This window comes from Somniosus microcephalus, chromosome 5 (assembly GCF_052327205.1).
Source record: "Somniosus microcephalus isolate GS21.2 chromosome 5, FLI_Smic_1.0, whole genome shotgun sequence".
Classification (NCBI taxonomy): Eukaryota; Metazoa; Chordata; class Chondrichthyes; order Squaliformes; family Somniosidae; genus Somniosus; species Somniosus microcephalus.
Window position 1 is genome coordinate 25,493,330 of NC_140991.1, and position 24,890 is coordinate 25,518,219.

At 47.2% G+C, this 24,890-nt stretch overlaps 1 long non-coding RNA gene across 2 annotated transcripts in view; it reads right to left on the reverse strand.

The window, feature by feature from the left end:
* LOC147116961 (uncharacterized) overlaps positions 1 to 22,892 on the reverse strand; it is a 51,631-nt gene extending 28,739 nt beyond the window's left edge. For both annotated transcript variants that reach the window (XR_015078336.1, XR_015078337.1), the window contains exons 1-3: positions 22,362 to 22,892; positions 15,549 to 15,678; positions 1,618 to 1,767 (exon numbers count right to left, since the gene is read on the reverse strand). This is a non-coding gene — a long non-coding RNA (uncharacterized LOC147116961). The remainder of the gene's footprint in view (positions 1 to 1,617; positions 1,768 to 15,548; positions 15,679 to 22,361) is intronic.
* Positions 22,893 to 24,890: the final 1,998 nt, after the last annotated feature.

Genomic DNA, 24,890 nt, shown 5'->3' on the forward strand with positions numbered 1-24,890 from the left:
CTGTCGTAAAATTTAAATCGTTCCGCTAGCATCAGCGGCGTGGGGTTTAGATGATCTTTCAGGACAGTAACAATCTCATCGAACGTCTTATCCGCCGGTTCATCTGGTGATAACAGGTGTTTCAATTGCCCGTATGTCTTCGCACCCATTAAATTTAATAATGTTAGAGCTTTATCTTGGTCACGAATTTTATTGGCCTTACAATAATTTTTTACTCTTTCAACATATATGGCCCAATCTTCGAGGTCACTATCAAAGGTGCTAATATTCCTGTGTTTAGGCATTGTAGATTTGCAATTTCTCAGATTTTTTTTTTTTTACTGCTATCCAAGATGGCGGCTTCCCGCTCTTGCCGTCGTCCTCCGCCCACAAAATGGCGGTTTTCCCGCGCTTGGCGGTCTTCACCCGTCCCCCAACGCCGTCTCCCTTCAGCCCCCGAGTGCGGCCCTTATCTTCGCCGCGATCGCCCGAGTGCGGCCCTTATCAGCGGATGCGATCGCTGGATCGCGAAGCGGCTCTCGGCTCTTATCAGGAGATGCGATCGCTCCGTTGAAACGCCTCCCGCTCGAAGCGGCTCTCGCGCCCTATTCCTCCAGCTCCCCCAGCCCCGTTCGTGCGGCCAACGCGGTCGACTGCCTGTCGCGTCGCTGCCCGGCTCAGACAACGGCTTACCCACCACCAAGCTGGAGAAGAAGCTGACGGTCGCCGATGGAGGCTCCGAGGTCAGGATGTCTTCCAGTGGGGTGGAGAGGGTGGAAACCTCTCTGCAACGTCCTGGCTGTGGACGAAGCTGCCGTGGAGTGACTGCCGCAGGGTCCGAATCAGACTCGTCGCCAGTGTTAAATCTGTGAGTTGTTCAAGTAATTAATACTCAGACTTAATCAGTAACAATAAAACAGGTCTTTACTGGTTGGAGGTAGGGACTATACGTAGGTCTTTACTTCATGCCCACAGGCGGGAACTGAGGGGAGATCAGTACCCACAGTACTATTTATACCCCTATGGCCAGGAGTGGTACTGCGTATCACTACGCCCAACAAGTAGTGCAGTCCTGTCCATAGGTTCAAAGTAGCACACATATTACATACACAACAGGCAGTGCTCTACGGAAACTACTGTATTGAGGGAACTCATTATGGCCGTGTCACCTTGGCTCAGTCAGCACTCTCGCCTCGGAGAAAGAAGATTATGGGTTCACGCCCCACTCCAGGACCACCAGCCTGTTTCTGTGCTGCAATGTTTCGTAATCAAGATTGATGCTTCAGGTTCTCTCAGATGAGCTATTAAACTGAAGTCCCAGTTGGCTATCCTAGTGGGTTAGGCAGATGCCCAAAAAGATCCCAATGTATACCGTTCAGCAAAGAGTAGGGAAGGGCACCCTGGTCGACACTTCCCTCAAGCAACACCACTAAAAATTAATTTAATTAATCGTTCATCTCATTGCTGTTTGTGGGACCTTGCTGTGCACAAATGGGTTGCAGCATTTGCCAACATAACAACAATGACTGCAGCTCACAAGTAACGCATTGAACTGTGAAGTGCTGCGAGAAGTCCCGAGGACAGGCAAGTTGCTACATAGATACAAGTTTCTATTTTAGCACAGCGTAAAATACATACCTCCTTTGATCTACTGGAAATTTTCATCAGCCTGTCAGTGTACTCTCTAGCTTCCTCATGACGATCCGCAAACCACAAGAATATATTAGCATAATACAGAGCTCTTTCTCCTGCCGTTTTATGGCTTTCTTTGAGCCTTGTCTCGAGTTCCTGAAAGGCAACATGCTCATTAATCATTTTAGCACCAGGGAACGACATTTTGTGACTTTAAAATTTGTATGAAAACTGCCTACATACAACAACAACAGCAACTTGCATTTATATAGCACCTTTAACGTGGTAAATCGACCCAAGGCGCTTCACAGGCGTGACTATCAAACAAAATCTGACAGCGAGCCACGCAAGGAGATATTCGGACAAGAGGTAGATTTTAAGGAGCGTCTTAAAAGGAAGGAAGAGAGAGAGAGAGAGAGAGAGAGAGGGAGGTAGAGAGGTGGAAAGGTTTAGGGAGGGAATTTTTGAATACTTTTTCTACCTGCGCAATAGCCTTTAGTGATTTGTGTCGTTGGACACCCAATTACCTTTTCTCCTCCGCTGTTCCTTGTCTCTCACCGTTAAGAAAATATTCCGATTTATGTTTTCTGGATCCAAAGTGGACGACCTCACACTTCCTCACATTGAACTCAATCCGCCACAGTTTTTGCCCACTCACTTAAGCTGTCTGTGTCCTTTTCTAACTCCCTGCTCCCATCTACACAACTTACTGTGCCTCCTGATTTAGTATCATCTGCAAACTTGGGTACACAGCTCTCTATTCCTTCATCCAAGTCATTGATCTAGATGGTAAAAAAACTGAGGCCCCAGTACAGATCCCTGGGGAACACTACTTGTCACAACCCACCAATCAGAGGACATTCCCTTTATCCCTACTCTCTGTTTCCCATCTCCCAACCAATTACCAACCCGTGTCACAATTCCCGGCCTCCAATCCCGTGTGCTCTCATTTTTGCTAATGCTCTCTCGTGCAGAACCTTATCAAATGCCTTCTGGAAGTCCATATAGACGCTATCCTATCCACCTCCTGAAAAATTCAACTAGATTAGTCATATATGACGCACTCTTCAAAGAGAGTCAGCGTGGATTTGTGATCAGCTCATACTTGTTCAAATGTTCAATCACTCTGTCCCTGATGGCAGATTCTAGTAACCTTCCCAAAACTGACAGGTCTGTAGTTATGTGGTTTCTCCCTCCCTCCTGTCTTAAATAATGGGAGCTACATTTGCAATTTTTCAATTCAGGAGGCACAATTCCCGAATTTAGAGAACTTGTGAAAATTATGATTAACACATTTGCAATTTCCTCACCTGGTCTTTTAATACCCTAGGGTGGAAACCGTCAGGTCCTGGAGGTTTGTCTATCTTAAGCCCCATTATTTTTCTCCATCACCATTTTTAAAAATCTTACGTTAAACCCACTAAGTTCCTCCCCTTTACTTATGTTTTAGGTTCCTCTGCAGTGCCGGTATTTAGTCCTCTTCCACTACTGTGATACTGCACCTCTTCCTTTACTTTAGGGGTCACATTTTGTCACCACAAGTCAGGAGTGTGATGGAATACTCTCCACTTGCCTGGATGAGTGCAGCTCCAACAACACTCAAGAAGCTCGACACCATCCAGGACAAAAGCAGCCCACTTGATTGGCTCCCCATCCACCACCTTAATCATTCACTCCCTCCACCACCGGCGTACCGTGGCTGCAGTGTGTACCATCTACAAGATGCACTGCAGCAACTCGCCAAGTCTTCTTCGGCAGCACCTCCCAAACCCGCGACCTCTACCACCTAGAAGGACAAGGGCAGCAGACGCATGGGAACACCACCACCTCCAAGTCACACACCATCCTGACTTAGAAGTATATCACCGATCCTTCATCGTCACTGGGTCAAAATCCTGGAACTCTCTCCCTAACAGCACTGTGGGAGTACCTTCACCACACGAACTGCAGCGGTTCAAGGCGGCTCACCACCACCTTCTCAAGGGCAACTAGGGATGGGCAATAAATGCTGGGCTTGCCAGCAATGCCCACATCCCATGAATGAATTTTTTTTTAAACCTCTGCAAATTTTGTATCACACCTAAAAAATAGTATCAAAAAAGAGAGAGGAAGAGCTAGTCATTTCCCACTGGTTTCAAATAAACTTTCCCAGAGAATGATTTCAAATTGAGTTCAGAATGTACCTAGGAACATTGGACCAGGACCAGGACCAGGCCATTCAGCCCCTCGAGCCTATTCAATTAGATCGCGGCTGATCTGTATCTTAATTCCATCTACCCGCCTTGGTTCCATATCCCTCAATGCCCTTGCCTAATAAAAAAAAATCAATCTCAGCTTTGAAATTTTCAATCGACCTAGCCGAAATATGACCCGAAGGAAATTAATCTCCAATCAAGAAGTGAGTGTAATCTTCTCGACAGATCATCCGCCTGCCCGGGAGAAAGGCCTCCGCGGGCAGAGAGTTCCGCTTTCTGCGCGACTTCTGCCCGCTGAAAGCCTTTAAAAATCTTATGCCTGGTAAAAAAAATTAACATTTTTTTCACTTTTTCACACAAGTTTATTTTTAGCCCCGTAAAAAACTTTAATTACTTTTTTCAATAAATTAAATTTTTGTTTAAAATATTTAATTTAATGTAATTTTAAATACGTGACTGTAGTGTATGTACCTTTAAGAGAGAACTACTTTTACAGCTCCTGTATACTGTAGTACCGGCAGTGACCACACCTGTATATAAACCCTGAGGAGGGCTCTGTACTGTTAGTTTTTAGACTACCCTCATCCAGTAAACACCTGTTGATTGTTGATCTGCAGTCTCCGTCTATTTATTGATGAACACCATACCTTAAGATTCACGGATTTAATAGTGATGTTTTTAAAAATATAGATTTAATGTTTAACTGTGTATTTTAAGTGATCCTCAGTCATACTTTTGACAGATCTGTGCGGAGAGACCTGTCAAAAGTGTGAAGGGGGATTCCCTTCTTTGATTGGTTCCCCGTGGCCCACGTGATCCCAGGGATGCTTGCGAACCGCCTGCGCCCCGGGATACCTGGGCCTCTAGTGCATTTCATAGAGCAGAGGCCCAAGATTGCAAGCCTCGGGACCTACGGAGCCAGCAGGTAAGTTCGTCGATTTTTTTCCGATCGGAGGCATTCACCCGTAGGAAGCCTCCGATCGGAAAATCCGGCCCATTGTGTATAACACAGTATAGTGCCTCTGTCCTTACGAAACAGTGTACAGAGCAATTTACCGTGAGCAGCAGGAGGCCCACGAATTGCTACGACCAATATTACAAAAAGGTAATGGAGTTGTAGCAAAAAGTTACCCAGAAAGCCATTGAAGTAAACGGGACTCAAGAGGCAGCTATAGACATGTTGCTCCAGAAAGTGATCCAAGCAGTGAATCCACTGACTATTTCACGTTCTCTGTGCCTGTTCATATTTATTGCGAATTCTATTAACAGTTCCATGTGGGCAGGATTCAAATGAAAGCATAATAAATCTTGGAGCGCCTACCAATTACTGAGCTCTTTCTGTGGGCATAAATGAGGGCAATAATCGAGCACAGTGAAACATTTTGCTTCCCCTTGATTGCCTCGAGGTCTCTGATGGCTTCTTGGATACGACCTGCAAAAAAGTAGTGGCACACCTTTAAGAACAGAGAACGAGGAAAGTGCGGTCAAGTCCACTGAAGCATGCCTATCTCTCTCGTACATTAACTGTGCCAGCACTACGTCCACAGTTGCAGTTGGTAGACTCTTGCCTCTGAGCCACAGTACGCCCCAGTACAGGACTTCAGTACGTCATGTAGATTGGCACTCCAATGCAGCACTGAGGGGGGAAGGGTGAGATGGAGCATTGCCGCAAGGAAGATCGAGAAGAGCATTGGTGCGATGACACAGCCTTGTTTGACCCCGGTCCGTACGTGAATTGGGTCTGTGGTGGAACCGTTAGTCAGGATCACGGCTTGCATGTCGCCGTGAAGCAGGCGGAGGATGGTGACAAACTTTTGAGGGCAGCCGAATTTGAGGAGGACACTCCATAATCCCTCACGGTTGACAGTGTCGAAGGCCTTTGTGAGATCAAAGGCGGCCATGTATAGCAGTTGGTGCTGTTCCCTGCATTTCTCTTGTAATTGGCGTGCAGTGAAGATCATGTCCATTGTGCCCCTTAGTGGGCAGAATCCGCATTGCGACTCTGGGAGGAGCTGCATTGTCAGAGAGGCTGTCCTTTTAGATAAGATGTTAAACCAACACCACAAGCTGTCTAATTTGTTGATGGACGTGACTGCTGCCAACAAGATAAAGTAGTTGCGCACGTGGAGTTCCAATGTTTTTTTTTGGTTGTTCTCGCCCGGAATTCTCACAGATTGGTGAGAGAGAGAGAAAGGGGGGGGGGGGGGCGCGCAGTGGGGAAAAAAAGAGATCGCGGCTGCCGAACCAAAGAAAATTTAAAAAAAAGTTTGATCGCTGCTGCCAAACTGAGCACCACGTCAGGAGAAGATAATAAAAAAAAACTGAAGAAAATAAAAATTAAAAGTCGCATTGGTTAATGCTTCCGGTTCGTTGGCAGCAGTCACTCTGTTTGCAGACTGCATTGGATGTTAAAGGTCACGTGACACCACCCGAGTAAGAGCAGGGAGTTCCCCTTGGTGCTCGGGTCAATGTTCCTCCCTCAACCATCACCACCATAGAACGTATTAACAGGTCTTTCATCTCGTTGCCATCAGGAGGACAGTCACTGCACTGCAAAAACAATTCATTGCACGTGGAGTACTTTTCACAGACACGACTAGGAACTGCGGAGGAGCAAATAAATTCGGGTGTCCTGCTACGCAAAAATCACTGAAAAAGCTCATGCACAGGTACAAACAGGAATCAAAAACAGCTAACAAAATGTTGGCCTTTATCTCGACGGGGCTGGAATACATAGAATTGTACAGGCTCTTCGGCCTGACTATTCCATGCCAGTATTTATGCTCCACTAGAGCCTCCTCCAGCCCCTCCTCCCCCCCTCTTCATCTCAGCATATCAACATACCCTTCTATTCCTTTCTCCTTCATGTACCTATCTAGCTTGCCCTTAAATGCATCTAAAAAAGAAATCCCTCCTCCCTCCTCTCCTGAAAGCACTGGTTTCTTGCTCGGTAAAGTTCCACGGGTATCAGGTGCCATTTGCTATTTTGCCCAAGTTATTCATGTCTCGGCCTTAACAGTGAGCATCAGCAGGTTATTCGACTGTAGGGGGCATCACAGCTGAGCCAATCTTACCCTCACTGGACATCCACAAGTACATTCCTATTAGGGATGAGGCATTTTCTACATGACAACAGTGACTACACTTCAAAAGCACTTTGGGGACATCCTTTGGTCATGAAAGTTGCTGTATAAATGCAAGTCTTTCTTTCTTTAGAAATATGTTACATGATAGAACAGAATACCAAGTTCGTTCCCAAGTACCTATCGCAGTGAGTTAGAGTCAGAGTCATACAGCACAGAAAGAGGCCCTTCAGCCCATCATGTCTGCGCCGGCCATCAAGCCCTATCTATTCTAATCCCATTTTCCAGCACTTGGTTCGTAGCCTTGTATGCTATGGCATTTCAAGTGCTCATCTAAATGCTTCTTGAATGTTGTGAGGGTTCCTGCCTCTACCACCCTGTCAGGCAGTGAGTTCCAGATTCCAACCACCCTCTGGGTGAAAAAGTTTTTCCTCAAATCCCCTCTAAACCTCCTGCCCCTTACCTTGAATCTATGCCCCCTGGTTATTGACCCCTCTACTAAGGGGAAAAGTTCCTTTCTATCTAGCCTATCTATGCCCCTCATAATTTTGTACACCTCAATCAGGTCCCCCCTCAGCCTTCTCTGCTCTAAGGAAAACAACCCCAGCCTGTCCAGTCTCTCTTCATAGCTGAAGCGCTCCAGCCCAGGTAGTATCCCGGTGAATCTCCTCTGCACACCCTCCAATGCAATCACATCCTTCCTATAATGTGGCGACCAGAACTGCACGCAGTATTCCAGCTGTGGCCTAACTAGCATTTTATACAGCTCCATCATAACCTCCCTGCTCTTATATTCTATGCCTCGGCTAATGAAGGCAAGTATCCCATATGCTTTTTTAACCACCTTATCTACCTGTCCTGATGCCTTCAGGGATCTATGTACTTGCACACCAAGGTCCCTCTGATCCTCCGTCCTTCCTAGGATCCTACCATTCATTGTGTATTCCCTTGCCTTGTTAGTACTCCCAAAATGCATCACCTCACAGTTTTCAGGGTTAAATTCCATTTGCCACTGTTCTGCCCATCTGACCAACCCGTCTATATCGTCCTGTAGCCTGAGGCTTCCCTCCTCGCTATTTACCACTCCACCAATTTTCGTGTCACCTGTGAACTTACTGATCATACCTCCTACATTCATATCTAAATCATTAATGTACACTACAAACAGCAAAGGACCCAGAACCGATCCCTGCGGTACACCACTGGACACAGGCTTCCAGTCACAAAAACAACCTTCGACCATCACCCTCTGCCTCCTGCCACTAAGCCAATTTTGGATCCAACGTGCCAAATTGCCCTGGATCCCATGGGCTCTTACCTTCTTGACCAGTCTCCCATGCGGGACTTTGTCAAAAGCCTTACTGAAGTCCATGTAGACTACATCAACTGCACTACCCTCATCCACACACCTAGTCACCCCCTCGAAAAATTCAATCAAATTGGTTAGACATGTTCTCCCCCTGACAAAGCCATGCTGACTATCCTTGATTAATCCTTGCCTCTCCAAGTGGAGACTAGTTCTGTCCCTCAGAATTTTTTCCAATAATTTCGCTACTACTGATGTTAGGCTCACTACCCTTCTTGAACAATGGTACTACGTTAGCTGCCCTCCAGTCCTCTGGCACCTCCCCTGTGGCCAGAGAGGTTCTGAAAATTTGTGTCAGAGCCCCTGCAATCTCCTCCCTTGCCTCATACAGCAGCCTGGGATAGATATATCTCGTCTGGGCCTGGGGATTTATCCAATTTTAAGCCCGCTAAAACCGCTAGTACCTCCTCCCTCTCAATGCTAATTTGTTCAAGTATATCACAATCCCCCTGATGCGCCTCAATGACTTCAAGACTCAAAGTTAACTGAATAAAACAAGGCTTTTATTAGCAAAGGAAAGATGCCTGTGGCTTCACCTAGCATGCTGCTGTTCTGCTGCAAGACAAGCCTGGGCTTGTCTTAAGTAGGGCCAGGTATGGGCGGAGCCGACACACAAAGGGGGCGGTGCACTATACACAATACAAGGTAAACACCGGAGCAGGCAATACAATATATGTAGTTAACTACAGAGTCTGATGAATTACATATTTCATCACATTCACCCCTTCTACAGATTTAGTCTGTCCGGGGGTGCGATAGTCCTCTGTGACCGACGTAACGGTTGCGGTGCCGCGGGTGCCGGCTGGGTGTCCCGGGTGGTCTCCTGGGTCTCTGCCGGGGGCGCCACCGGGGTTGTTGAAGGAGTAGGTGGTGGGGGTACCGTTGGCTGGTGTTCTTCCGGGGGTGATGAAAGAATAGTGGGTGGAGTGGGTGGGTAATAGTTGTTGTGGTTGTTGTGGTGGTTGTTGTTGTTGTAGTCGTTGTTGCTGTTGTTACCGGCTGGGGCGAGGTCTTTTATGGACACAGTGTCCTCCCGTCCGTCGGCGTGCCGGACATACGCATATTGTGGGTTGGCGTGGAGCAGGTGCACTGGCTCCACGAGAGGGTCCGTCTTGTGGCCCCTCACATGCTTCCGCAAAAGTACCGGACCCGAGGTGGAGAGCCATGACGGTATGAATACGCCCGAGGTGGATTTCCGGGGAAACACAAACATTAGCTCATGAGGCGTGGCATTAGTGGCGGTACACAATAGTGACCGTATTGAGTGGAGCACATCTGGGAGGACTTCCTGCCAGCGGGAGATAGGGAGGCCCTTGGTCCTTAGAGTTAGGGTGACTGCCCTCCATACTGTCCCGTTCTCTCGCTCCACCTGACCGTTACCCCGGGGGTTGTAGCTGGTGGTACGGCTCGTGGCAATCCCCTTGGACAGCATGTACTGGCGTAGCTCTTCACTCATGAAGGACGCCCCCCTATCCGTGTGGATATAGCTTGGCATACCGAACAGGCAGAACAGGCTGTTGAGGCATTTAATGACCATGGCGCTGGTCATGTCTGGGCAGGGGAAGGCGAATGGGAAACGGGAGTATTCGTCCACAATGTTCAGGAAGTAAACGTTGCGGTCGACGGACGGGAGGGGGCCCTTGAAATCTAAGCTAAGCCGCTCAAAGGGCCGTGTAGCTTTGATTAGGTGGGCTCTATCAGGGCGGTAGAACCGAGGCTTGCACTCAGCGCAAGTGCGGCAGTTCCTGGTCAGGGACCGAACTTCCTCAATCGAGTAGGGTAAGTTGCGGGACTTTATGAAGTGGAACAGCCGTGTGACCCCTGGGTGGCAGAGGTCGTTGTGGAGGGTCTGTAGCCGATCCCCGGTGACGTTGGCACACATCCCTTGTGAGAGGGCGTCGGGGGATTCGTTAAGGGCCCCCGGCCGGTATATGATGTCGTACTCGAAGGTGGAGAGCTCGATCCGCCACCTAAGAATCTTATCATTTTTAATCTTCCTCCTCTGTTTATTATTGAACATAAACGCTACCGACCGCTGGTCGGTAAGTAGGGTAAAGCGTTTGCCGGCTAGGTAGTGCCGCCAGTGGCGCACTGCCTCCACGATGGCTTGGGCCTCCTTTTCCACGGAGGAGTGTCTGATCTCGGGCCCCTGGAGGGTCCTCGAGAAGAAAGCTACGGGCCGCCCCGCCTGGTTGAGGGTGGCCGCCAAGGCAAAGTCAGACGCATCACTTTCCACTTGAAAGGGAGTGTTCTCGTCCACTGCCTGTAGCGTGGCCCGCTCAATATCCTGCTTAATGCTTTTGAAGGCAGCATGGGCCTCAGCAGAGAGCGGGAAAGAGGATGCTTTCAAGAGGGGGCGGGCTTTATCGGAGTAGTTGGGGACCCATTGGGCATAATACGAGAATAACCCCAGGCACCTTTTCAGGGCTTTGGGAGTGTTGGGCAGGGGCAGCTCCCGTAGGGGGCGCAATCGGTCGGGGTCTGGTCCGATTTCCCCATTCTCCACCACGCTGCCTAGGATGCAGAGGCGCGTGGTATTCTGAGGAACTGGTAGAGGCGTCCGTTTGCCTCGAAGGCGGTGTACGAACGGTCCTCTGGTCTGATAGGGAGCTGATGATACGCTGACTTGAGGTCGATGGTGGAGAACACCCGGTATTGGGCGATTTGGTTCACCATCTCGGATATGCGGGGTAGCGGGTAGGCGTCTAGTTGGGTATAGATGTTGACTGTTTGACTATAGTCAATCACCATCCGCTTCTTCTCGCTACCCCTCACCACCACCACTTGGGCGCGCCACGGGCTGTTGCTGCGTTCAATAATGCGCTCCCTCAGGAGCCTGTCTACCTCGGTCGCGATAAACCGCCTGTCCTCCCAGCTGTACCTCCTGCTTTTGGTCGCTATTGGCCGGCAGTTAGGGGTAAGGTTCGCGAATAGCGAAGGCGGCTTTACCTTCAGGGTAGCCAGACCGCACACTGTGAGGGGCGGCTGGGTCCCACCGAAATTGAGCGTGATGCTTTGGTGGTGGCACTGAAAATCCAGGCCCAAGATCACGCTCACACATAAATCCTTCATAATTAACAGTTTAAAATTATTATATACAGTGCCTTTAACGGACAATCGTACCGCGCAGTAACCCGCAATAGTCGATATCTGGGTTTTGTCGGCCATAGAGATCCTGCCCTGAGTAGGGACTATAGTTAGAGAGAGTCGTTGTACCAGATCAGGGTGAATGAAGCTCTCCGTGCTCCCGCTGTAAATTGAACATTTAACCTTGCACCCGTTTACCTCGATGTCCACCATCGATTTGGATAGTGGGTGCGGTCTGGACTGGTCCACTGTGATCGACGCCACTGTAGGGCCCTGATCGGGACAAGATGGTGGGCCACACGAGGCCGGGTAAGATGGCGTCCACGATGTCTGCTCGCGAGATGGCGGACCCCACGAGGTCAGACAAGATGGCGTCCAAGGTGGCCGCTCCCACGGCGCGCACGCGGCGGTGGCGGTTTTGCCTGCGGGGTTCCCTCTGCACACCTTCCCAAAGTGCCCCTTCTTACTGCACTTACAGCAGGTGGTGCCTTTCGCCGGGCACAGGTTCCTGGTGTGCTTCGGCTGCCCGCAGAAGTAGCATTTGGGGCCCGATGCGTCGCGGCGGTCGTAGGGCTTCTGGGGGGAGAGCAGGGCCCCGACGGTGTTGGGCTACCGGGCGGGGAAGCAGAGGCGGCGTGGGCCGCGCGGCCTGACGAGTAGGAGTCAGAGTTCTTCTGAGCCACATCCAGCGATCGCGCTGTGTCCACAGCCTGTGTCAGATCTAGGCCCGTTTTCTCTAGCAGTCTCTGCCGGATGTAATTAGAGCTAAGGCCTGCGATAAAGGCATCCCAAATAAGCTCGTCTGTGTATACCATGGCTTTCACGTCTTTGCATTTGCAGTCTTTGCCAAGCACTTTTAGGGTGACTAGAAAGTCCTCTAGCGACTCTCCGGGTCGCTGTGTGCAGGTAGCAAGCAGGTGCCTGGCGTACACCTCGTTGGTAGGCCGCTGATAGTGGGCCTTTAGAATGTTGCAGGCATCCAGGTAGGTGGCGGCGTCTTGGATGAGTGGAAAAACCCGGTGGCTTACCCGATTCTGCAGGATCCTGAGTTTCACATCTCCGGTGGCTTTAGAGGCTGTGACGGCTTCGGAGTTGGCCATAAAGAATTCCAAGCACTGGAACCAGTGTCCAAACCGTGCTGATGCATCCGAAGCATGCGGGTCCAAATCCAAGCGTTCCGGTTTCAAAAGTTGATCCATCGTTAAAAGTTTGCTAATAAAATTGATGCGCCTCAATGACTTCAAGACTCAAAGTTAACTGAATAAAACAAGGCTTTTATTAGCAAAGGAAAGATGCCTGTGGCTTCACCTAGCATGCTGCTGTTCTGCTGCAAGACAAGCCTGGGCTTGTCTTAAGTAGGGCCAGGTATGGGCGGAGCCGACACACAAAGGGGGCGGTGCACTATACACAATACAAGGTAAACACCGGAGCAGGCAATACAATATATGTAGTTAACTACAGAGTCTGATGAATGACATATTTCATCACACCCCCTACCTGATTTCTATGCCTACATCGTCCTTCTCCATAGTGAACACAGAGGCAAAATATTCATTTAAAACCTCACCTACATCTTCCGGCTCTACACACAGATTGCCACTTTGGTCCCTAATGGGCCCTACTCTTTCCCTGGTTATCCTTTTGCCCTTAATATACTTATAAAACACCTTGGGATTGTCCTATATTTTGCCTGCCAGTGTTTTTTCATGCCCCCTCTTTGCTCTCCTAATTTCTTTCTTAAGTACCCCCCTGCACTTTCTATACTCCTCTAGGGCTTCCACTGTTTTTAGTCCTTTGTATCTGCCAAAAGCCTCCCTTTTTTTCCTAATCCATTCTTGTATATCCCTTGACATCCAGGGTTCCCTGGGCTTGTTGGTCCCACCCTTGACCTTTATAGGAACATGTTGGCGTTGTATTCTCTCTATTTCCTTTCTGAAAGACTCCCACTGCTGTGATGTGGATTTTCCTACAAGTAGCTGATCCCAGTCCATTTTGGCCAGATCCTGCCTTATTATATTAAAATCGGCCTTCCCCCAATTTAGAACCTTTATTTCCGGTCCATCTCCCTGGACTCCATCATGCCGTCTGTAATTAATGGGACTGAAAGCCAATAAATCCCCATGACCTGATGGCCTACAACCTAGGGTTTTAAAAGAGGTGGCTATAGAGATAGCGGATGCATTGGTTGTCATCTTCCAAAATTTCATAGATTCTAGAACGGTTCCTGCAGATTGGAAGATAGCAAATGTAACCCCACTATTTAAGAAAGGAGGGAGAGATAAAACGGGGAACTACAGACCAGTTAGTCTGACATCAGTACAGTAGTAGAGAAAATGCTCGAATCTATTATTAAGGACGTGGCAACAGGGCACTTAGAAAATAATAATAGGATTGGGCAGAGTCAACACAGATTTATGAAAGGGAAATCATGTTTGACAAATCTGTTAGAGTATTTTGAAATTGTAACTAGCAGAATAGATAAGGGGGAACCAGTGGGTGTGGTGTATTTGGATTTTCAGAAGGCATTCGATAAGGTGCCACACAAGAGGTTATTAAACAAAATTAGGGCTGATGGGATTGGGGGAAAATACTAACATGGATTGAGGATTGGTTAACAGACAGAAAACAGAGAGTAGGAATAAACGGGTCATTTTCGGGTTGGCAGGCTGTAACTAGTGGGGTACCACAAGGATCAGTGCTTGGGCCTCAGCTATTCACAATCTACATCAATGATTTGGATGAGGGGACCAAATGTAATATATCCAAGTTTGCTGATGATACAAAGCTGGGTGGGAATGTAAGATGTGAGGAGGATGCAAAGAGACTGCAAGGGGATATGGACAGGTTAAGCAAGTGGACGAGAACATGGCAAATAATGTGGAGAAATGTGAAGTTATCCACTTTGGTAGGAAAAATAGAAAAGCATTTTTAAATGGTGAGAGATTGGGAAATGTTGGTGTTCAGAGGGACCTGGGTGTCCTTGTACATGAATCACTGAAAGTTAACATGCAGGTACAGCAAGCAATTCAAAAAGCAAATGGTATGTTGGCCTTTATTACAAGAGGATTTGAGTATAAGAGTAAAGAAGTCTTACTGCAATTATATAGGGCCCTGGTGAGACCACACCTGGAGTACTGTGTACAGTTTTGGTCTCCTTACCTAAGGAAGGATATACCTGCCATAGAGAGAGAGCAACGAAGGTTCACCAGACTGGTTCCTGGGATGGGGGGATTGTCCTATGAGGAGAGATTGAGTAGACTAGGCCTATATTCTCTAGAGTTTAGAAGAATGAGAGGTGATCTCATTGAAACATACAAAATTCTTACAGGGCTCGGCAGGGTAGATGCAGGGAGGATGTTTCCCCTGGCTGGGGAGTCTAGAACCAGGGGTCACAGTCTCAGAATAAGGGGTCGGTCATTTAGGACTGAGATGAGGAGAAATTTCTTCACACAGAGGGTGGTGAATCTTTGGAATTCTCTACCCCAGAGGGCTGTGGAGGCTCAGTTGTTGAGTATATTCAAGACAGAGATCGATAGATTTTTGGCTATTAAGGGAATCAAGGGATATGGGGATAGTGCAGGAAAGTGGAGATGAGGTAGAAGATCAGCCATGATTTTATTGAATGGTGGAGCAGGCTCGAATGGCCCACTGCAGCTCCTATTTCTCATGTTCTTATGCCGCTGGAGGGAGATGCCTAGTGGAAGCCCATACCAAACTTGGAGAGGAATGTGCTTTATTTTCTTTTTAGATGCTTAGTTGCTGGGGAACGGAACACTTTTCCAATTGTGCACCCCAGTGGGGTAATTTTGAAAAGAAAAAAAAAGACTTGCATTTATATAGTGCCTTTCACGACCTCAGGGTTTCATATCCGGTGAAGTGCTTTTGAAGTGTAGTCAGTGTTGTAATGAGCCATGGCTGATTTGGGCATAAAACATCACTTAGGTGGAATGCATGGAGGAAAATCAGACACGGAATGATCACATGCCTGCAATGGGGAATCATCCCGATTCTCCACATAATTAAATCCACGGACAGAATAATTAGGTCTGCTCCATTAAGGGTGCTTGATCATCCTGGCACAGCCTTCCTCCAGGCGTTCTGTCCGGGAGATGCTTTACACCCAAGCGCTAAAGAGGAACGATCTGCCCCACGAGGTCTGAAAGTCCAGCGGGCCTTCTTTTGGAAAGCAGCTTCTTTTTTTTTTACCTTCCATTAAATTCGCGAAAGCTTTGAAGAAAAGCAGCACAGGCTCGTTGCAGCATGTCATCAGTCCTTCATTAGCAACATTTAGCACGTGGTTGAAATATTTTTCTTGACAGTAGTAAGCTACCGATGCCTGAAATCAAAGCAAAGCAAAGTGCGAAAATAATAGGGTAATAATAGTGGGGGATTTCAACTTCCCCAATATAAATTGGGATAGTCAGAGTGTGAAAGGCTTAGAGGGTGCAGAATTCTTAAAGTGCATCCAGGAGAGCTTTTTGAGCCAACGTGTAGAAAGTTCTACAAGAGAGGGGGCGATACTGGACCTAATTCTGGGGAATGTAGCCGGGCAAGTGGTGGAAGTGTCAGTAGGAGAGCATTTTGGCGACAGTGACCATAATTCGGTGAGATTTAAGGTGGTCATGGAAAAAGACAAAGACGGCCCGGAAATAAGGGTTCTAAATTGGGGGAAGGCCGATTTTAATATGATAAGGCAGGATCTGGCCAAAGTGGACTGGGAGCAGCTACTTATAGGAAAATCCACATCAAGACAGTGGGAAACTTTCAGAAGGGAAATAGAGAGAGTACAACGCCAACATGTTCCTGTAAAGGTCAAGGGTGGGACCAACAAGCAAAGGGAACCTTGGATGACAAGGGATATACAAAAATGCATTAGAAATAAAAGGGGGGCTTTTGGCAGTTACAAAAGACTAAAGACGGAAGAAGCCCTAGAGGAGTATAAAAAGTGCAGGGGCATACTTAAAAAAGAAATTAGGAGGGCGAGGAGGGGCCATGAAATAACACTGGCGAGCAAAATAAAGGAAAATCCTAAGATGTTTTATAAGTATATTAAGGGCAAGAGGATAACCAGGGAAAGGGTAGGGCCCATTAGGGACCAAAGTGGCAATCTGTGTGTAGAGCCAGATGATGTAGGCGGGGTTTAAAATGAATTTTTTGCATCTGTGTTCACTATGGAGAGAGACGATGCAGACATAGAAATCGGGCAAGGGGACTGTGACATACTTGAACATATTAGCATCGAGAGGGAGGAGGTGCTAGCGGTTTTAGCAGGCCAAAAAGTGGATAAATCCCCAGGCCCGGACGAGATGTATCCCAGGCTGCTGTGGGAGGCAAAGGAGGAGATTGCAGGGGCTCTGACACAAATTTTCAGAACCTCTCTGGCCACAGGGGATGTACCAGAGGACTGGAGAACAGCTAATGTAGTACCATTATACAAGAAGGGTAGCAGGGATAAACCAGGGAATTACAGGCCAGTGAGCCTAACATCTGTGGTAGGGAAATTATTGGAAAAAATTCTGAGGGACAAAATTAGTCTCCACTTGGAGAGGCAAGGATTAATCGGGGATAGTCAGCATGGCTTTGTCAAGGGTAAATCATGTCTGACAAATCTGATTGAATTTTGAGAGGGGGTGACTAGGGGGGTGGATGAGGGAACTGCTGTGGATGTGGTTTACATGGACTTCAGTAAAGCTTTTGACAAAGTCCCGCATAGGAGACTGGTCAAGAAGGTAAGAGCCCATGGGATCCAGGGTGCCTTGGCGCGTTGGATCCTAAACTGGCTGAGTGGCAGGAGGCAGAGGGTGATGGTCGAAGGATGCTTTTGTGACTGGAAGCCTGTGTCCAGTGGGGTACCTCAGGGATCGGTGCTGGGTCCCTTGTTGTTTGTGATCTACATAAATGATTTGGATGAGAATGTAAAAGGTATGATCAGTAAGTTCGCAGATGACACGAAAATTGGTGGGGTGGTAAATTGCGAGGAGGAAAGCCTCAGGCTACAGGACGATATAAACGGGTTGGTCAGATGGGCGGAAAAGTGGCAAATGGAATTTAACCCTGAAAAGTGCGAGGTGATGCATTTTGGACGGACAAATAAGGCAAGGGAATACACAATGAGTGGTAAGACCCTAGGAAGTACAGAGGGTCAGAGGGACCTTGGTGTACATGTACATAGATCTCTGAAGGCAGCGGAACAGGTAGATAAGGTGGTTAAAAAGGCATATGGGATACTTGCCTTCATTAGCCGAGGCATAGAATATAAGAGCAGGGAGGTTATGATGGAGCTGTACAAAACGCTGGTGAGGCCACAGCTGGAGTACTGTGTGCAGTTCTGGTCGCCTCACTATAGGAAGGATGTGATTGCTTTGGAGAGGGTGCAGAGAAGATTCACCAGGATGTTACCTGGGATGGAGCGCCTCAGCTATGAAGAAAGACTAAACAGGCTGGGGTTGTTTTCCTTGGAGCAAAGAAGGCTGAGGGGGGACCTGATTGAGGTGTACAAAATGATGAGGGGCATAGATAGGGTAGATAAAGAGGAACTTTTCCCCTTAGTAGGGGGGTCAATAACAAGGGGGCATAGATTCAGGGTAAGGGGCAGGAGATTTAGAGGGGATTTGAGGAGGAACTTTTTCACCCAGAGGGTGGTTCGAATCTGGAACTCACTGCCTGAAAGGGTGGTAGAGGCAGGAACCCTCACAACATTCAAGAAGCATTTGGATGAGCACTTGAAATGCCATTGCATACAAGGCTATGGACCAAATGCTGGAAAATGGGATTAGACAGGACAGGGATGGATGGGCGGCGCGGACACGATGGGCCGAAGGGCCTCTTTCTGTGCTGTAAAACTCTATGACTCTATGACTCTATATGACCAAAAGTTAGGAATATACTGAGTGCAACAGCGCACAGAATGTTACACGGAATGGGACACAATTTTCAGTGGCTTGCTGCGAAATAACATTGGCCCGTATTTTCCCATCGCAGGCGTCCCGCGGGCGGAGGCCTGCGATCTTGAAAAATCTACGCCCTTACCCGAGGGCTCCCGGGATGCACGCGCTTCCGCTTCTGGGCCTCTCCAAACTCCAAGTGTGCAGGGCCCACCTATCCCAGGGGCGCATGTAGTTCGCAGCGTCCCTGGGATCACGTGGGCCATGGGGAGCCAATCAAAGAAGGGAATCTCCCTTCATACACTTGACAGGAAGACCTATCAAATATATGAATGGAGATCACCCCAAAAACATAGTAAAACATTAAATAATTTTTTTTTAAATCACATTTTTAAAATGACTTGAAATGACAACAAAAATTAATATTTTTTGAAAAAAATTTAAGTTTTTTTACGGGGCTTTATGTTTTTGTAAAGTATTTTTAAATGAGTGAAAAAAAATTTTTTTTTTTTTTATTACTTTTTTCAACTCTTATCCTGGTAAAAGCAGGCCTTACGCCTGCTTTTACCAGGTGTAAGATTTCTAAGGGTTTTCTGTGGGCGGAGGGTTTCCAAAAAGAAGAACTCTCCCCCCGCAGAGGCCCTTCTCCAGGGCAGGCGTCCGATCTGTCAAGACCATTCTTGACAGATCGGAAATGCCGGTTTTCAGCGCATGCGCTTCGCATGCCTGAAACCGGCATTTCCGATGTCCCTACGGGTGGGTACACAGCCCGTACCCACCATTAGGGATCGGGATATCTGGGCCATTGTTCTCCCTATATACTTTACATAGAATTACATGGAATTTACAGCACAGAAACCATTGGTCCCAACTTTTCCATGATGGTATTTATGCTCCACATGAGCCTCCTTCCACACTACTTCATCTAACCTATCAGAATAGCCCTCTTTTCCTTTCCCCCTCAGCTGTGGCTCAGTGGGTAGCACACTCGCCTCTGAGTCAGAAGATTGTGGGTTCAAGTCCCACTCCAGGAACTTGAGCACATAAAAGCTAGGCTGACCACTCCCAGTGCAGTGCTGAGGGAGTGCTGCACTGTCAGAGGTGCCTCCTTTCGGATGAGACGTTAAACCAAGGCCCCATCTGCTCTCTCGGGTGGACGTAAAAGATCCCATGGCACTAATTTCGAAGAAGAGTAGGGGAGTTCTCCCCAGTGTCCCGGCCAATATTTATCCCTCAACCAACATAACAAAAACAGATTATCTGGCCATTATCACATTGCTGTTTGTGGGAGCTTGCTGTGCGCAAATTGGCTGCCGCGTTTCCCACATTACAACAGTGACTACACTTCAAAAAGTACTTCATTGACTGTAAAGCACTATGAGACGTCCGGTGGTCGTGAAAGGCGCTATATAAATGCAAGCCTTTTTTTCTCATGTGTTTAATCCAGCTTCCCCTTAAATGCATCTATACTATTTGCCTCAACTACTCCATGTGGTAGTGAGTTATGCATATTGCTTAAAAATATCGAGAAAGGGCAATTATATTCATTTTGCAACATCACCACTGCAGGTTTAATCAAAAAAAGAGAAACTCTAATATCCCCAAAGATGGAAACTTGGAACAGGTACAAATTTATAATAGTTAATAAAGTGAGCTAAAGATAGTAACCTATTGCTTGGCTTGGACTGAAGTTAATGGCTCACTTCACCTTGGCTCCCATAATTGGTGACACAATCTGGTTTACCGTTTTGGCATTCGCTCTAGTGTATTCAATATACTGCAGGCAGAATTTTCAATTTAATTCCCCCCCCCCTCCACAAAGTTACTGGTTAAAGTTCTGCAATTGTTTTTAAGATAATTGTCAAAAGAACCAGGGAGATGAGGAGAGAATTTTTTTTATGCAGCGAGTTCTTATGATCTGGAATGCACTGCCCGAAAGGGTGATGGGAGTAGCTACAATAGTAGTACAAAAGGGGATCGGATAAATACTTGAAAAGGAAATATTTGCAGGGCTTTGGGGGTGGGGGGAGGAAGCAGGAGAGTGGGACTAATTGAATAGCTTTTTCAAAGAGTCGGCACGATGGGCCCAATGGCCTCCTTCTATGCTGTATGATTCTCTGAATTCCCAGAGTGTTCTGTTCTCTTGTGGCAGCATCAAAGGCCAGTGAGAGAGAGACAGAGAGAGAGAGAGGCAGAGAGAGAGAGAGACAGTGTGAGTGTGAGTGAGTGAGTGTGAGGAGAGTGAGGGAGAGAGAGAAAGGTGAATTATACTCGTTTAGCGACATCACTACTGCAGGTTTATCAAAAAAGAGAGAAACGTTATGGCCGGAATTTTGCCGGTCCCCAGAGTGCGGGATTGGAGGCGGGACCGCTGTCAAAAATCACAGATTGACAGCGGGTAGGAAAACCGCTGTCAACCCGCCTCCAATCAATCTTCCCAAGTGTCGGGTCCCTGATTTGCGCATGGACCCGATCCGAGGAAGAGAATTATAGCCACTTACCCGGACGTTAACAGGTACTTCATACTTATTAACAGGCTCTTTTTCAATTTTTCCGCTTCTGCCTCAGGTTCCCCGATGTCCAGACACCACGCCAGGCAAGTGTGGCATGTTGTGAGTCTGCTGTAATGTTTCTGCATTGATGACAGCTGCAGAAGTGGAGTGAAGGATCCAATGGTGCACTGGTGAGTTTCAGAGGTAAGAAAATGTTGGGAAAATCATTTTTAATTCATTTACACTTTTCTGTAGGTAACAGGTTTTGAATTGGCTGTCTAGTCCCACCTCATTGGGAGAACCTCTCTCACCAGTGACAGATCACTTCTGTAACCTCACCTGCAGCTGCCATCTGTTCTAGACTATGGAGGGAGTCATTGGAGAGCCTGGGTGCAAGATCTCGCCTTTGTACCGTGATTGTCAGTGTTTGCAGCACCTCAATGCTGTCAAACACGGAGAAATGAGCGGTCAAAGAAAAATTGTGTGTGGTCCCTTTAAGAAAACCGGCAGATGACGCATCGTCAAATGACGTCATCTAACCGGCTTCCTCTTAATTGGCGGGCTTAACAAGGCCAATCTACATAAAATCATGTCTGTTGGCTGAATGCAGCTGACCTGCTCCCAAGCCACATCCATTGGCAAAATCGCGGCCGAAACATTCCCCAACGAAGGAAACTCTGAACAGGTATGCATTTATAACAGTTAATAATGTTCAGAATAAATATTCAGGAGCATTTTCTTTAAGCAAATAAATTTAAACAAAGAGCCGGCACAGGCACGACGGGCCGAATGGCCTCCTTCGGTGCTGTATGGTTCTATGATTTTAAAACAAGTAAATTTTATGGGGTAGAACCCCAGCGGAAATTCTAGCCCCATGATTTTCCAGGATACAGGGAAAGGGCAGAAAAATTTAGATTAGCTCCAGTTGAAGAGCCAGCACTGGCACAGGTACAAGCACAATGGGCCAAATGGCCTCTTGCTGTGCTTATATTCTCTATGATTCTAAATCTACAATTATAGCCAAGGACACTAGTTTGAGGTTTCCACAGGAAAAACCAGACATTGTGGAATACAGTCTCTAAAATCCTAATGAATCCCATGTAATCAAGGATGATATTTGAGTGGCTTCAGTGACCAGAAATGATTATAAATGGGTGGAAAAACTTTAATTAAAAAAAAATACCTGTAATCTGATAATAAAAGTTGAACTTTAATTTTAAAAAATTCATGGGATTTGGGCATTGCTGGCAAGCCCAGCATTTATTGCCCATCCCTAATTGCCCTCGAAGGTGGTGGTGAGCTGCCTTCTTGAACCACTGCAGTCCGTGTGGTGAAGGTACTCCCACAGTGCTGTTAGGGAGGGAGTTCCAGGATTTTGACCTAGCGACGATGAAGGATCGGCGATATACTTCCAAGTCAGGATGGTGTGTGACTTGGAGGTGGTGGTGTTCCCGCGCGCCTGCTGCCCTTGTCCTTCTAGGTGGGAAGAGGTCGCGGGTTTGGGAGGTGCTGTTGAAGAAGCCTTGGCGAGTTGACTGGTAAACCAGTGGTCCTGGTTATAACCAGATAGAAGAGAATCAAACTTATTATTCAGCAATAAGAAAATGGTGGTTAACATAGCAGCCAGCCATGGTTCAACATACCAAAGTGATGGACTCCGTGGGACTCCCTTTTCCCTGACGTTAGAAAAACAAAAGGAAGAAGAAATAATAATAAATACAGACCACGGCTATTACCAGCGCCAAAAAGAAAACGCTGCAGTATTTACGTAAAGTAGAAAAAAGCATGTTGTTATAAAGTAACGCCCTCCGAGTGAGTGCCGCTTGCCTGCAATCTGCTGGACAACCGCCTGCTTCCTCCTTGTTGCTAATCAGCTGCTTGTTGCCAGACAACCAGACCGGCGTCGCTCATTGACCGACAGTAGGGGGCGCCGGAGAGGTGAGAAACTTTTTCGAAACTTTACAAACTTTTTTCAAACTGACCAGTGGGGCTTTTTTTTTACTTTAGACCCATTTTACGCACCACATTTTTCTCCCTCTGTTGTTACTTTCTCTTGGAATTCAGGCGGGAATTTACAACGTTTAAAATTAGAATTCGAAAGCGATTTAATGCTGCAATTCGAAATGGGTTGACACAATTTAAAATTCAAACGCAACGAGCTATTTTCATCAGACTTGAACCACTTAATGTATCATTGAAACCCGAGGTTCTGATTGCTCAATTTTGAGAGAGAGAGAAGCTATTCCCGCTGGTTGGGGAGTCTCCTGTCACCTTTGGATCTTCTGCCAATCACCTTAAATCTGTGTCCTTTGGTTCTTGACCCTTCTGCCAATGGGAACAGTTTCTCGCTATCTACTCTGTCTAGATCCCTCATGATTGGGGGGAAATCCCACCATTCATCCACTCTCTTTCTTTATTATAATAGTTTTGGGAGGGTACTGGCCTGAGTTTGTATTTCAAAAGTCAGTTTTTATTCAGGCCGGGAGGGGTCACTAATATGTAATTGGTGATGTCTATGCACAGGGAAGCAAGTGAGGGGTGCACACACACAAATGATCATTTGGATGAGGTAAAAGAAATAAAAAATAACTTGCAATTATAAAGTGCCTTTCGTGTTCTCAAGACATCCAGAAGTACCTCACAGGCAATGAATTAATTTTTGTGCAATCACTCATGTTGGTAAAGAAGGGCTCAAGTTGTGCACAGCAAGGTCAGAGAAGCAGCAATGAGATAAATGGCCAGTTAATCTCTATTGATGGTTACGTAATAAATTTGGCTAGGATTGTTTGAATAGTGCCACAGGTTCTTTTGCATCCACCTGAACAGGCAGACTGGGCCTCAGTTTATATAGTTATATCTTGACTGTAGTAGTTAAAGTGCTGAATGCCAGTGGAACTATACTCCAGCAACACTGTCAAGAGAGGAAGAAAACTAGCATTTGAAAAAAATTAATTGGAGACTCTTTTATTGGGGGTGGAAAATTGAAGGAGAAGAAAATGTAGAAGTTAAAAATTGATTTTGTTATGGGGAAGAAAATCTTTTAAAGATAATAGTCTGGTTATAAATAAAATTGCAGTGATTATTGACAACATGGTTGACCCGCTATTGACATTGTGCAGTTTAAGGTTAGTGGTTAGGATTAGGGTTAGCATTGGGGTCCTCTTCTTTTTTTTTTGTTGTTGAACCAAATTAACTGTAACTTAATAAAAGTTTAACTAAAACTTAACAAATTAAATTAAAATAATAGCAAAATACTGCAGATGCTGGAAATCTGAAATAACAACAGAAAATGCTGGAAATACTCAGAGTTCTGTTTCTCTCTCCACGGATGCTGCCTGGCCTGCTGAGTATTTCCAGCATTTTCTGTTGTTGTTTCAAATTAAATTAAAATTTGGTTTGCTGGGGTGATGGTGATGATGCACTATCATGGGGGTTAGGGTTAGCTTTATGGTGAAGGGTTCAGATTAGTGTTAAAGTTAGGATAAAGGGTTAAGGTTAGGTTTGGCCTTTGGGTGGGTGGTTAAGATTAAGGTTAGGGTTAGCCTTGGGTTAAGGGGTTAAGATTACATTTAAGGTAAGGGTTAAGAATAGGGTTAGCCTTACGGTGAAGATTTAAGGTTAGGGTTAGCTTTAGAGTGAAGGGTTGTTAGGATTTAGGGCCAGTTTTAGGGATTAGGATTAAAGTGAAGGATTGAGTTATGGATTTATGGGTTGGCGTTTAGACATGTCCTTTTTTAAATAAATAAATATATAAAAATTGCCATCCCCTTCTCAGTAATAATTTAAATTTTATTTAAAGTGTTTGAGTGAGTTACGGGAGGGGGCGCTGTCGGTGGAGTCGGGCGGGAGGAAGGGGGCGCTGTAGGTGGAGTCGGGCGGGAGCACTGTCGGTGGAGTCGAGCGGGAGGAAGGGGGCGCTGCCGCTGCCGCTGGAGTCGGGCGGGAGGGGGCGCTGCCGCTGGAGTCGGGCGGGAGGGGGCGCTGCCGCTGGAGTCGGGCGGGAGGGGGCGCTGCCGCTGCCGCTGGAGTCGGGCGGGAGGGGGCGCTGCCGCTGCCGCTGGAGTCGGGCGGGAGGGGGCGCTGCGGCGGGAGGGGGCGCTGCCGCTGGAGTCGGGCGGGAGGGGGCGCTGCCGCTGGAGTCGGGCGGGAGGGGGCGCTGCCGCTGGAGTCGG